The 12,762-nt window shown below is 38.8% G+C and overlaps 1 protein-coding gene and 1 non-coding gene across 2 annotated transcripts in view; one reads left to right on the top strand and one right to left on the bottom strand.

Moving 5' to 3' along the window:
• Positions 1-12,762, bottom strand: part of CenG1A (Centaurin-gamma-1A) — a 462,307-nt gene that overhangs the window by 184,183 nt on the left and 265,362 nt on the right. The window lies entirely within an intron of this gene.
• On the top strand, positions 2,988-3,060 carry TRNAK-CUU (transfer RNA lysine (anticodon CUU)). The gene has a single exon. It is a non-coding gene; the product is annotated as a tRNA-Lys (tRNA).

The following is a 12,762-nucleotide window of genomic DNA, read 5'->3' as shown; positions in this document are numbered from 1 at the left end:
TAATTAACTTCAATTACCATGATTCATTTTAATAATACAGTGGAATGCTGATTGTATGTCATACATTTTCCAATAACGTCGACTTCGGTAATGTAAGAAGATATTTCAACGATAAATATTATCTGTGCAGAAATGCCAGAAATAACTTCTGAAACAAGTCCACAGTGCATCTAAGGAAAATTTAAAAGACTTCTGGTGATGTTTAGAGGGCTTCTGAGACAAGTCCAGAGGCCTTCTTGGACACGTCTAGAGATCTTCATGGAGGAATTATGCGACAAGTATAAAGGACTGAGAGAAGCTATGAGTAATTATGCGTTTATTTTAGAGGGCTTCTGGGACAGATTCCTTGTGGAACATGAAAAGAGTACTTCTGGAAAAGGTCAGAGGACTTGTGGGAGAACATACAAAGGTTTTCTGAAACAAGTCCAAAGGACTTATGAGCAAAGTCCAGAGGCCTCCTCGGATAAGTCCAGACCTTCTTGGGACCTGGGTCGAATTGAGAGGATTAGTGAGAGAAGTTTTGATAGCACTTCTAAGACATGCAAAATACATTTTTGGGAATTTTTAAAAGCCATTGCAGTATTTAGAAAGTAATTTTGGCGGAGTTCAAATAATTTTGGCGTTTTTAAAATCGTTGTAAGTTGCTAGTTTTGCAAACACTACCATAAATTACCCAATATATGCAAAACGCTATGTATGTTTTCCAGATGTTTTGCAGTATGCAGCTATGTTCAACTGTATTAAAGTGATTTTTAGGCGAGGATTAGTACATCACAATGCTAAAGAAGTGGCTTATATCCATTTTTGTCAAAAAGATTTTAGAGACGATGCTCGACTAGCCCCATATGGCCATCTTACCACACATTCCCCTAGCCCTTTGATGAGATGGGAATTAGGTACTATAGGACAAGTATACCTTATCGATTCTAATGATTTACGGATAATTTTGCCATCTGAACTTACAAGGTATTTTACTGAAGTTCCTTTTCAATTGTACATTTCATAACTGTGAAAGGAAATATTAGAAGTCGTAAATGATGCTGTTAAATACCACACTCACAACGGCAAAAAATTAGCACCACTTTTTCCCATCATCATGACACGTCCAGCCGGCAAGATCCGGAGCAATCAGCAGAGGCACCAACGAGTCACACACACGTCAAACCCGAACACTTCCTGACATGGGTCGGATGTGCTCACGTAATTCCGGGCGGTGCCGATCTTGACAGTTGCCATAATTAAGCACATCACTATCGGACGAACTTTACTTGCCTTATTGAGAGCGGGTAAGGGACACGAGCTGTTTGTTACAATTACCTGCCAATTTTTCGCAATTCTTGGTTAGCTCAATTGCAGGGAGGCAACTCTTACCGAACTCAGTACGTCAACCAAATGGCTGGTGAGAAAATAAACTGTGCGTACCTGGAAAGAGATAGGACAGAAGAGAAAATTCGTTAGGTTTCACTCAAACATTACACTTAAGTAAGGAAAAGGAATGCAAATCCGACTAATGCGACAGTTAAAATTAAATATTTGCTTAAATCATGGTCCTAAGCGGATTAAGAAAATCTGATTTTTTCTAAACAGGTAGAGACAACCGCAGATTTTTTGCGTGCCAAATCACTTCAAATAAAAACTTAATGGCACTAATTTGACATTCCAGTTCTCATTAATATCTCCTGCATAGCTACAAAATTGATTATAAATCATTAATCATCGGCAAAAATGGGGAAGCAAAACCAATCCGAACGTTGCTCTCGGATTGAGTTTAAAAAGCGAACCAATTTATCTTCACTACGACGAACCCCTGGAAGTCACATTTTCGCAATTTCTTTGAAAAACTGCGATGGCAAAAAATGATAAATGGAAAAATTTGCAATGACAAATATCAGAGCGCTATGCACAGCCGGTTCGTCGTCGTCGCTGCACACGTGTCGGTTCCTTATTGAGAGCAGGGATAGAGAAGCTGCAATTCTGTTGGACGTAAAGATCTTAAGTTACGCTATTCGGCATAGGACCGAAGCAAAAGCTTTTGCATTATTGATGCGTAGGAGGGCTTCTTGTCGAAACGATTTACCTGGGATCGGGGACCTGTGACGACGGTTCCCGGGGATGAATAAATAACGAAGAAAGATTATACCTGCATTCGTTCTCTTCTTCGGGGGCTTATTCACACATCATGACTTCGACGACGACGACGACGACAACGACGAAGGAACGCAAACACAATCGATAACCTAGCACTCGATTTCAAAGGGACTCATGGAAGCCGCCACTCAAAGTGGGAGCGTAAAAAAAACGGAACTTTGCCACGACGGCGACCAATCAAGATGGACAGCAAAGAGAGCAGCGGTGCCATAGGTTCCTAAAATTTAACATAAAATAAACAAAATTATTTTCGAGTGTACGAGGCCAGCAATATTATAGCAAAAGTGAAACACATAATCAGCCATGTAATTAATCTGTTTTAGTGTACAGACAAATACAGCCTGTTTTTATAATATCCATACAGAGTTTTGAAAAAAAAAATCATCTGGCATCCCTGAAAGAGAGCCTACTGGCTGCTGGTCGTCTCGGTCGTGTGCCAAAGGCCCATGAACTGGAAGCAATTTCGGAGGCGTTGGGAAATTTATGACGGTCATCCAATGACTCACAAGACGGTGACGATGATGGCACGTGCGTTCTGAGAGCGCCGAGCACAAGCTGCAAAATTTGCTTTAATTTCATTCCGTATCGACCCCGAAAACGGGCTGGGTAGCGAAAAAAACGGCCAAAGAAGATTAAGCAATTATGTTACGCTTTTCTTAGTAGGTAGGTACCTACGTACATCAGTTAAGGAGCAAGAAAAAGTAAAACAGCATGAGGATGTTTGTGCAAGAAGTGGTGGTGGTACCACCATGGTAGACATTTTTTGGGTTACCAAAGAATGCTCTAAATGTAGCATAGTCAACATGTATTGAAGAACCTTTTCGAATGACTTCAATCAAGCCCGGCTAGCTCAGTCGGTAGAGCATGAGACTCTTAATCTCAGGGTCGTGGGTTCGAGCCCCACGTTGGGCGAGATACTTTTTAGATAAATAAAAGTAGTGCCTCCGATCGGTCTCATCCCAGAGATGAAGTTTCAATGGAGAAAAACCTCACGCGATTGTGAAAGAGCTGGTTTTGCTCTGATTGCCTGCCATCAGACGAAAAAACAGTGACCGAGATTTTTAATTCAAATCTCATCGATTTTCTTGTCATGACAAAACGTGACAAAGTTTGCAATTGCAAGCTCCTCTGTTGATTATCATTATTGTTACCTGTGGTTTGTAAATCCTGGGAACCAAATTCGACAGGTCGAACATAAGAAAATATCTTGCTTGGCTCCTATACCAGGCCCTAAATACTTACAATCAAGCGTGGTTAGTGAATTTTCATTTTGAAATTCCAGGTTTTTTCTAGGTTCTCTAAGTTCAAATCTCAGTATTCAGCAAGAAATGGAAGAACATTTATTTTTGAAAACGTGATCAAATAAGTATATTACTCTGGAAGTAATTTGTGGAAAATTTATCTTGGGTAGTAAAATACAGGAAGCATTTTTTAAAGCAGTCATCACAATCATGGGTCAGCTAATAATAATTATAAATCAGTAATTCCAGAATGCTAGTAACTGGACGTAATTCTTAACTGTGGAGTGGTTGTACAAAAGAATATGAACATGAGCATGAGCATGACTGACCGCCCGAGGATGCAAATTTGTTCTTGCTGTAATTACACAGATAAGCAATAGACGTTGCTAGGGATTAGCAATCATCTTCAATGTGTAAATACTGGTGATCTTAAACTAGGCAATACCGGCACCGGCCACGTCCGAATGCTGATCAAGAAGTTCAGCTCAAGAATTGGAATACTCGCTTTAATGAAAGCCGAGAACTCCCCTGCGCTTCCACGAGAAATCACTGGGATGTTGGATAAGAGGACTGGGTTTGCAGCAGGATTCGTTTTGGTAAACGATTTGCTGAACGAATTTCCTAAAGATCCAATAGCGCAAAGGAGCTTGGATTTGAACCCACGGGTCTTCTGCTCAGTAAGCTAAATTGGTCGCCACTAGACCACCGAGCTCCTTATATCACAAAACAATTACGATCAAGTTTTCGTTCAACTTGTTGTTACTAGATTTCGGTCCTCAGCTACGATAACAACTACTCATGACAAGGATTTGTAATATATTTTGATCAACGCGTCTTTCATAAACATCGATTATTATTTCATTTACGTACTCGTTCCTCCAACCCATTGCTGGTAGCAATCACTGCTGTTAAAAATAGCGATTTCGGTGACCATTTTGGTAAAATAAGTGACCAAATAGTGACTTATAGTTGTGAAAATAGTTACTAAAAAATGACCTAAAAGTAAATTTTAATGCAAACTCTTAGGAATTTCTGAGGAGCTTCAGAGGAAAATTTCAAGGGCATTCTGAGCATAATTTCATAAAGTTTGTGGGAGAAAACGACTCCGGAGCTTAAGTCCTTGAAATTTTTTTGAAAATACCAAAAGGAGGATTACAATTAAATCTGAGAATAACTCCAGGACATCTTCAAACGAATTCAGAAAATGAATTGAGGAAAGTTTGCCAAACAAAATATGAGAAGAAATCTAAGTAATTTGTGAGGAGATATGCCAATGAATTCTTAGGAGACTTTCAATGTGAGTAGAATTCCAAGGGAAGGAGTGAGATGGAAAAGGAAATCTGAAAATTCAATGAATATTCGGAGAATCTTTCAAAAGGGTTTCTTATTGTGGAGAATTCCAAGGATAACTAAAAGAAAATTGAATTCGGAGGATAGCTTCACCAAAATTTTGAGGAATATTTCAATGGAAATCTCGGTAGAATATGGAATGGACTATTCTGTGGTTTTCAGAACTACTTAAATGTTCCCAATTTTTAACTGAAGTTAATGAAACTGCCTTGAAGTTCTTTTGTAGTTTGAGAAACTAGCCTGAGACTCACAATACTTCTCATCAAATTCTTAAACTTCCCTGAACTTTTTGGGACTTCCTAATGTTTTCTAAATTTTTTCAATGATCATGGATTTCCACTAAACGTTTAACAATTCGCTGAAGTTCTCTAAACTTCTTTAAAATTTATGTGACTTCTCTAATGTTAACGGAACTGCTCTGAGGTTCTTTGTTCTTTTCTGAAATTCTCAAAACTTCTCTAAAGTTTTAGCAGTTCTCATGAATCTTGCTGTATTGCGCTGAATTTAATTGAACAGTCCTGAAAATGTTTAAGCTTCAGTGAGCTTCTGAACGTATGCGAAGACCTCAATTAACTTTTTAACGTCTCTGAAGTTATCTGAAAATCTGGGAACTGTTTTAAACTTTCCACTAATTTTCTGAAACTAAAGGAACAATGTTCATAAAAAATCCTGAAGTTCGTGGATCTCTCCTTAAGCTCCATAGATTTCTATAAAGTTTTCGAAATGTTTGAGAAGACTACAGACCTTTTGTGAAGTTTTCGAAGTTTTTCTAAATTTCTGGAACTTTGTGCTACCGCAATTTTCATGGAATTAGAACGAAATAATTATTATAGTTCTATGATTTTCATTGAAGTTCTCAAGATTTTCTTTGAAGTTCATTTCCCTTGAATTAACGACACTTATTTAAAACTTCTTCAATAGTCTAGACTTTCCTGGTGGTATTTAAACTGCCTAAACGATTATTGTATTTCCTTAAAGTTCTCTAGACTGCCCTGAATTTTCAATATTTTTTTAAGAACCCGCAACTTCACTGAAATTCAATTATTTGCCTTGAAGTTTCGTCAATTTCCCTTAAGTATAATAACCATTTTAAACGGTCCTTAATTTTCCCTGAACTTATCTTAATTTGTTTAATAATCCGGCAATTTGTTTGATATATATTCATAATTCCCTGACGCTTCTGAATTCCCTGAGTTCCCTGAGTTGCTATTACTATTTTTCAGTCCCGACGCAACGACAATGATTGCCCTTGAGAAGGGTTTGATATGTATTTCCTATCAAAGCACTTTTCTTATAACTCGAATATTAATTCTTTTACGTAGGGGAAATGCAGGTAATGTCGGCCTAAGTGTCCCTAATTTGGGCCCATAGATAAATTCAGCAACCGACTAAATTTTCAATAGCAACCAAAAATATCCATTAGTAACGTCCCAATAACGCGTTCATCTAGATAAAATTGATAAATAGCAGATTTTTAGCGATGGGCCCAATCTTAGATCCATAGGCCAACATTAGAGAAATTTCCCCTACTTGTTCCGTTTCTTGTTACTCTCCGGCGGGAAATCCCTCCGCCCTGGACTTTTTCCTGTCGAACATCGAACTATCCAAGCCGGAGGCGCACAACGATCTCAGCTCCGACCACCAACCGGTGGTGACTGAAGTCGGCGTCAACGTGGTTCCTGCTAGAAGCTGCCTGCGTAAAGACTACCACCATGTCAACTGGGTGCAGTACGGACGAATGGTGGACAGCAACATCGATGAATATCTACCGCTCGACACCGTAGATGACATCGACCGGACGTTGGAAGGACTCCAACAGGCCATATCCATGGCTGACGAGGTATACGTTCGACAAGTTCCTGTGAGGAGTAAGTTTGTTGCTATTGATTCCCACACCCAACTCTTGATTCGCCTGAGAAATGTTCGTAGACGCCAGTTTCAGAGGACTGGAGATCTGGGCAAAAACGTGAAATGGCCGATCTGAACAGGCAGATTGCTTCCAGAATGGACTCACTCCGAAGTGAAAGTTTCGGGCGTGTTGTCCAGAATCTGGACGACCGCTCCAGACCATTCTGGAAGGAATGAACACAAAATCCAGGTCGCTCAGAATAGAGTGCTGAGGATGGTACTTGATCGTCCTTTCGATACAAGAATTTCCGATCTCCATCTAGAGGCGAACGTTTCTAAATTAGATTTCAAAATTACTGACAGACTGTACAAAAATGCAATACATCAGAACATGCTTTGATAAGCAATTTGTATATAGTAGGTTAAGTGTATATAGTAGTTGTAGGTTAGTTGCAGTTGTAAATAGTAGTTTTAAGTAGTCTCCTTTTTTCAAATTTATAACAAACCAATCCTACCAAGGTGGTCATGCTCTAAGCAGGCCTGATAGGACTAGGAACTGTAATTAATAATAATTGAAATTTTAAAGGTACTAAAGTTGAAAAGACGCATCTCTGTCACTTGATAGGTTATACATGTAAACCACCCAAATTTCCAGCGCACCTGTGATTATCACCATTGGACTGCAAGGTTGGCGACGTGGTGCAGGTATGGATCGAGTGGAATGGATACGACTCCTGTGAACAGCAAAGGACACCCAGGTCATAGCTTGGCTGGAAAGGTAAGTAAGGATCGCTGTTGACCTTGAGTAAACCGCGAGTGTTCGGTCCACCCCTACCTAGACGTAGTATTGTAACTCTACTGTCTGTAAAAACGCTCAGTAGCAAGAAACCTCTCGAGCTGTGTCTCAAGGTCGGTTTACTACTGGGTAATCTGGAGGGGCTTCGCGATCCTCATGTGCAGTACTGTCACCTAACTAAAAGCTATGAAAAGTTTAAGTGACACAGAAATCAAAGGGTGTATACTAATTGTTTATTAATAAAAGCTATAGCAGGTGTGGATTGGATTTCTAATAGTAGTTTTATTGAATTGGGTGTACAGTGGGTTTTTACTATGGGGGTTTGACGTACCGGTACTGAACTGCTGCCGTTGATTCTGCTCCGCCGAAGACTACTCTGCCGATGTGCGAGCGCTCGCCGATGATCCTACGTACGACGAGCTTGACGTCGGGCGAATCAAGTGAATCAAGTGATGTTTGAATTTACTTGCTAGTGGATCGGTCAACAGATCGACTTGACTTGATGGCGATCTGCGGTCTCCTGGCGTCTACCCTCGTTGACAAGAATCACCAGAGTTCAGGCAAGGCCGGAGTGACTCTGCTGAGAGGGGTCCTCTTTTGCGTTAAGAGCCGTCTTAGCCCGAGGAATGCGGTGATTTTGACCTTGCAATGCCAAAGCGAAATGATGTCCTTTACTGTTAGGATTTATAGCCACTAAGGACCAATAATCCGACTCGTGTGCTTCCTGACCGAATTAGTCGGTAAGTTCACAAAATGGCGCTGTACCGAATGGTACCACAAAAAGGTCCTGTGAGGGCAACTGGGTTTATTTTTATTAATTGTCGTACTGGTCTATGGTCATTCGATTAATGTTAGCTATCGGTAATTAATTAGCCTAGCCATATTACCTGATTGAACATATAGATATTCCCGCGGTTCACCACTCACTTTGTATTACTTTAAGGACACTTGGTTTTAACGATCCGAAGCACACGAACACCAGATACTGATTGAGGAATGGCGGTTTTCCTTCGCGCTTTTCCCATCCCATTCCTCTTCTCGTGAAACGTTTCCATTTTCCACCCATTTTGAAATCACAATTTCGCCCGAATGTTGTTGTACCCACTGATAGAATACTCATACCCATTGTAATTTTGTACGGTTTTATACAATTTTCAAATTTAAAACCGTTTAGCTTTAGCAAATTTAATCCTACTAACAAATTAACAATTTTATACAACGACTACTAACCCTACTAATCCAACACCAAATAACCTTAGAGAGACGTGACGGTACATTTAACAACTATGCACAAACTAAGAATCTAATATGTTTTGTAACAAACGGTTACTGTCTACGATTATACCTTACCAATTAGGTTAACCACGTACGCAGCCAGCACAACTTTATTACTACTGTCCAAATCGTGGGTTACTGTCGGAGTTCACGGATCGAGGATTATCGTCGGGATGCTGAGAACCTTGAGAGGAACGAATCGTCAACAATATGTGATCTCTTCTAACGAAGCAGAGATCAGTTCACCACTCGATCACCGTCGGATACGGTCGAAAGGGGCAAGGCCCTCGCGCAAACCCAATTTTAAATGGTTTATATTTAAGAATAAATGTTGCTTTATAATAAATGTTTTAATGTAGTTAAGTATTAACAGTTTAATAAAGTGAATTTAATGTATTAAGTGTAGTGTTTTGTAAAAACTGAAGGTGCATGCTGCATGGCCCAGTGGACATACAAACCAGAAGCGAAGAAGTCCCCAAGATACGGTTCTTATCAAGGTCAGCAGAGGTCAGCATTCGGAGGTAGGCTGCTGGGTACGGTTTTGGTCCCTCGAACGTACAGTTACAGTATTAAGGGGCAGTTTCAGGTCAAATAGCAGAAAAGAAATTATTTTTGACTCGACCTTCTCCGATTTGCATGAAACTTTGTATAATTGTTTGATATGGGCAATCATACACACTGCTGATCTAAATGACGATTGAAACAAATTTGTTAAGTTGTTCTGGGAAAAATGCACACTTTTTTTTGTATTCAAATTTACATTCAAATAAAGGGTTAGAAACTCAAATATCTCAAAAAATACCATAAATTTTAAAATTGAAAAAAAAGTTCATGAAAAATTGAGACTTTAAAATTGACCAACAAATCGTAGAAGGTCAACCTTAAGGTGATACTCTAAGGAAGCCTTAGCGTGAAACTTTGAAGGCGCAAATGTCAGCTTCCACAAAACATACAAGTTTGAAATTTCTACTCCTTGTTTGCTGTGCTACTACAAACAGAGAGTAGCAATTTCAAATTTGTATGTTTTGTGGAAGCTGACATTTGTGCCTTTGAAATTTCACGCTAAGGCTTCCTAAGAGTATGACCTTAAGTCATAAATATTTCATGAGAGATTTAAGTTTTGAACGCTGTTTTGAATTTTTTTACTGACTATTACTTTAAAAAAATGACCATTTATATTTTATCCAAAAAGACTTTAGAAACAACTTTGTCTCAGACGTGACGTTTTCGTGCTTCAATTTATTGAAAAATGATAAACACGCTATTGAAAGAAATTATAAGATTCAAAATAGTCGAATTTTTGTAAAACAACACAACGCAAAATTATGCAATGTTTCATGCAAATCGGAGAAGGTCGAGTTTTTGCTATTCGTCATTTAGCGTGGAACTGCTCTAAACTATTCATGTTAAACTACAAACAATGAAGCATCGGCTCCGTAAAGCTAACGCAATTGAGCCTAGGTGCCTAATTTCCAAAAAGAAGAAGAATCATTATTCATGCTTGACTAAGAAATCTCAGAGATATTTTTAAGACCAGAAACTTATGAAATTTTCATACTTAAGCATGCACTATTCAACACAATTTAAATTTTTCAGAATTTTTTTAAAAATATGTTGTGACTTGTAAAATTTAGAAACACCTGATACTGACCAAACTTGGAAGTTTCCTGTATTCGGTAGAAAAGGAAATACTGGCAAAAGCTAAACGATTTTCTAGAAACAAGAGCAGTGTGTTTGGGGAAATCTAGAGAATTTCTCGAAGGAATTATATGAGAGAAGTTCAAAGGACAGCCATTCCATAGCATATACGATACGAAACGATATGGTGGTTTTCAGAATTTCGTAAAAAAATTTAGTTTTGTACTATATCACGAAATGTTAGACCCGTATTTTTTTTTTTTTATTTTGTCATTAGGGTGACCATTTCCATGTTAGGTGGTTTTGTTTTTATTCGACTGTGCCGAGTCTAAAATTCAAGATCAAATGAAAGCTAATTAAAAATACTTTTTTGGAAAAATGAAATGATGTTTAGTATTGGGATTTTGTATTGAAAATCATTGATTGAATTTGTTTTTTATGGTTTACATGGTTTGTAGACAGATTTCGCAATATGTTTTTATATAAAAAAAATGGGGGGCGACTCCGGCGTAGTGGTTAGCATCCATACCTCTCACGCCAAAGTCACGAGATCAAATCTCACCCACGGACAAGTCACGAATGACCCAAGAGCGTTAAAGTGACTATAATTAAAAAAAAATATATATAAAAAAAAATCAGTGATGTGTTTTTTTAACGTTTTTGAATTTTTTATGATATCAAGTTTTGGGTTTTCACTCAATACTCCTATGCGACGAGGCTACCATGCGTCGTGACCATGTTATAGTTGCTATAAATCATTGTGGAAAAAATTGATTTTTTGGACCACCCTAATATGAAAATGGTCACCCTAATGACAAAATAAAAAAAAATACGGATCTAATATTTTACGATAAGAAACAAAACTACATTTTTTGGCAAAATTCTGAGAACTACTGTAGCGTTTTGCTACGGAATGACTGAGGAGTTCCGGAATAAGGCGGATGTCTAGAGGACTACTGTAGCAGCAACTGCAGTCAAAAAATCGCTTTTATCTATCATTGCGATTCCTTGGTTTTATCGAGTCTCCTGACTCAATTTATCCTTCCACTATACTAGTCAGTTCCACCGTATTGTAAAACCCTCAGTTCATTGCCACACTGTGGGGGCTGTACAAAAAGGAAAAATCTCATTTCAATCCATTTGTCCAGCTGCGAGTTGAGTATAAAAGCGAGTGAAGATCCTTGATAGAGTCAACTCAAGTACGCGTACCGATGGTGATGCAGCAACGAGATCGTCGGGGGATTATCCTTCCTGACATTGCTGTCCCTGTGGTCGGTCGGATCAGAGATGACGGTGATGACGGGTTCTCCGGCTACAATGAATAGAGAATAGTTTCATTTTTTTTGTTGCATCCTGTTTTGAATCTCAATTCACAGTCGTAATGGTTTTCGCAATCCCCGACGGAATGGGATGAGGACTCTGCCGCTCCTCTGTCGGTAGGTATGATAAATGTTTGGATTTGAGTCACACCGACACCGACGATGGCTTTATTGTCTACCAGCTCCCATGCGGTTCATCGCGCTCGACTAAATTGAGTTTCCATCCAAACGGTTGCATTTGGGCACAGAATGCACATGCATAGTTCATCGACTTGGGTTGGCTTGGCAAACAAAACGTATGCGTCGTCAGTAATCCTAAGGGTTATGTGACTTTTGTGCACCATACCGGGAGGAAACAAATGTTAGGGTACGATTTTGTTTGACCCAAAAAAATATGGGTTATTATAAGCAGTAGCAAAGTCATTAGGGCAGCACGCGAATGGTAATGGTAAACTTTGCTAACCTGTAATTAAGGCGAGGAAAGGGAATATTTTCAACGAAGTGTTTCATTAGGCAGATTAGTATGTTTGGTAAACAAATGTTTTGTCAATCCATATGGCACTCACTGACACGAGTCTTGTGAATAGGTAAAAAAACCTGATTGCATTTGAATTTTTAACAAACTTTCACTTAATTACAGGGCTGTACAACTGAGTTGGAATAGGGTGAATTTCAATTCCGATTTTAAACATTCAAACTTGAGACGACTTGCACGTGTACAGTAGAGTCTTTACTAAGCTGACCAAGAGAAGAAGAAAAAGTTTTAAATGTTCTACCCTCTACGAGACTCGTAACATAAATAATCTAAACCACTTAATTAAGTGTTCCACTTGCAAAGTTCGTATCAAAAGTTTGGTACCATAATTATGCAAATCAGATGCATACACTGTTCCCCCACCAAAAAACGGTACAACCGACTTCATAACTCACCCCAGAACAATGCTTCTGAATGGTGAACGTGAAAAAACATCCAGAACGTAAAACTGCAACCTCTCATAAATGCTCATTTCATTGGCATTACTTGAATATTTTCCAACATTTAAAACAAGTAAAACTCATTCGCGCACACGTGTGCACGTCCTTATTTTGTTCCACTTTTCTGCTTCCGCGTTCTACTTCAAAGGCCATATCTTTAGCATTCGTAAAC

The sequence above is a fragment of the Ochlerotatus camptorhynchus genome, unplaced genomic scaffold (genome assembly GCF_037179485.1).
Source record: "Ochlerotatus camptorhynchus isolate MF236.1 unplaced genomic scaffold, CSIRO-AGI_Acam_v1.1 ptg000017l, whole genome shotgun sequence".
Lineage (NCBI taxonomy): Eukaryota > Metazoa > Arthropoda > Insecta > Diptera > Culicidae > Ochlerotatus > Ochlerotatus camptorhynchus.
The sequence above is the reverse complement of the archived record's forward strand: the minus strand, read 5'-3'. Positions and strand labels throughout refer to the sequence as shown.